Source organism: Triticum urartu, chromosome 2 (assembly GCF_003073215.2).
Source record: "Triticum urartu cultivar G1812 chromosome 2, Tu2.1, whole genome shotgun sequence".
In the NCBI taxonomy this organism is placed as follows: Eukaryota; Viridiplantae; Streptophyta; class Magnoliopsida; order Poales; family Poaceae; genus Triticum; species Triticum urartu.
Genome location: NC_053023.1, coordinates 676,031,642 through 676,034,178, shown reverse-complemented (window position 1 = coordinate 676,034,178; position 2,537 = coordinate 676,031,642). Strand labels below are relative to the sequence as shown.

The 2,537-nt window shown below is 51.8% G+C and overlaps 1 pseudogene; it reads left to right on the top strand.

Annotated features, from left to right (window-relative positions):
• Positions 1 to 853: 853 nt before the first annotated feature.
• Positions 854 to 1,806, top strand: LOC125537818 (annotated as a pseudogene).
• Positions 1,807 to 2,537: the final 731 nt, after the last annotated feature.

Below are 2,537 nucleotides of genomic sequence, written 5' to 3'. Positions count from 1 at the left end.
ACTTTTTCTTTTATCACATCCGGATGGATACTTTCTACCTGAACCTGATATGACGGTGCTAAAATTGAAAATAAAATATTAGATTAATTACAGAAGATTTGAATCTAATACAATGACAAAATCTGCTAGGGCATAGTATAGTACCTTCTCTCTGTAGTCTAATTTAGCTATGTGTGCGCAATGATTTGATCACCTGAAAACAGATCCCTATTAACAAGGTCGATCGATCGATCGGAAATCGGGATTAGAAAAAGAAAGAAACAAGAAGAACAGGCAAGGGCAGAAGGCGTGCGAGAGAGGTACCTGCCGCGGTCATCGCGTCGGTTGTCAGGAGGTAGAGTTCAGATCTTGAACACGATTAGACGAACAGAGGTCAGGGGACATGCAAAAGAGCAGGGAACGAGATGACCAAACGATCCGAAGGAAAAGGAAATCCTGCGTGAATCGAGCGATTCCTTTCCTATGCACGTCTCTGCCTGTACGTGCAAGCATGGGCCAGGCCCGTCATCTCTCCTTTTCTTTCCTAGGCCTAGCACGCGAGGCTGAGGCGTCGCTGAGTTAATTTGGTTCAGTTTTTCTTCGCTCGAGGTATATACCTGTATTGTACCCTGCGTACACATACCTGCGAGGGGCCCCTGACTTTCGGGGGCCCGGGGCGGCCGCCCCGTTTGCCCCCCCTCAGGGCCGACCTTCCCCCTCGGTGCAGCGGCTGCCTCTGTACACTGGCCCCAGGGAACGGCCGTTGATGAAGTCGAACTCCGCCACAGGCATCCTGCGGCTCGCCGACGGCCGCTACGTCGTTTCCAACCTCGAGGTCCACCCGAAAAAGAAAGAGGCCTCCGAAAATTATTTCATGCTTGCCGAACTCCGCGTCTTCGACTCCAAGACTGAAAAGTGGGAGTGCTTCCTCGAGCCGCAAGACGAGATCCTCTGGTCAAACCGACTACGTGCTCGCGTTCAACCGCCGGTTCCTCTGCTGGGTCGACTACTTGAGCGGCGCCCTGCTGTGTGACTTCTCCAACCTAGAGTCCCCGGCCGGTGCTTCAGTTCGTGCGTTTCCCCGGAGCAGCAGAGTATTCCAAGTTGGTACAGCTCTCAAGGTGCTTAGCGTCGAGATACCGAAGTGTGTCTGTCCTCCAAGGCGTGATGCGCTTCGTCCACATTGACAATGACTACGACGGCTCGTGTCGACGTCTTGAGAGAAGCCAAGGGCAGCAGCAGCAGCCGCCTCCCCAGAAGATCACCATATGGACTTTGAACATGAGGGATGGTAGCTCCAAGTTTGAGTGGAAGATACATCGCGTGATCAACCTGGATTGTCTCTGGGCGCAACGTGGTTACCAAGATCTGGGCATAGGTCGGTGTCTTCCCGAGTTCCCAGTCATCTGCGCCGAGGATCCGGATGCCCTATGCTGCCTGTTGAGGGACGAGGCGCAGCTTTCTGGACAGCCGTGGATGATCATGGTTGACATGAACTATGCATATCTGCGGTCATGTTCTAAATATATCAATCGACAGCCATACCATGCTGACTGCAATGTGGAAGCTCACAATAACTTCTTTTCTAATGTGCCCCTACTTCCAACCGTCTTCTCCAAATATCTTGTAAGGCCAAAAGAGATACCACGCGACAACAACAAGCTCGCAACTAATCCTCCAGAAAGGGTAGTAAGTTTGCAATGTGAAGATGAAGACCTGGAATCTGGTGACTGGTCTTGGGACATTTTGGACGCTCAGATTAAAGATGCTGTTGCGTGGGTGCGGGCAGAACCAACTCAACAGCACAAAATACTACTCCCTCTGTAAACAAATATAAGAGCGTTTAAATCATTATTTTAGTGATCTAAACACTTTTATATTTCTTTACGGAGGGAGTACATTGATGGGATGTAGATGATGTATAGGGGGAGTACATGTTTTAAAAAAAACACTGTACAGTGTGTGCTCTGTGTGCAAAATGTATGGTTAATTGCGAAGTGAACATCGATATAGTTTCAAGTATTACTTGGTGAGCTTATGTTTGTGGTGGTGTTCTTTAATGAATGAGTAAATGTCATCTTTTACTCGAGTAAATTGCATAAAACCACCACTTTGAGGGCTAGGTTTGCGAAAATCACTAGGATACAGATTCGTTGCAGACAGCACCACGTCTAGCGTAATTCTTTTGCAAAAACCACTGATCGGCGGATCGGGCCGTGTTAAGTGAGCTTATGACAGCTGGGGCCCGTTTTTCGCCTACGTGGCACTCCAGGCCGTCCCGACAGCCGGCAGACGGCGTTAGACGGCGCATTAGGTCTCGTCTTTAGTCATCCCCGCATCCGTCTCTGTTTTCCCATTCTTCTTCCCCCTCCCCCTCGCTCCCGCCGCCGTCGCCCCCTCCCCCTCACTCCCGCCGCCGCCGCCCCCTCCCCCTCGCTCCTGCCGCCGTTGCCCCCTCCCCCTCGCTCCCGCCGCCGTCGCCCCCTTGCCCCTTGCTCCCGCCGCCGTCGCCCCCTTGCCCCTCGCACTGCAGAGATGCGTAGCCCGGTGAAAGGTGG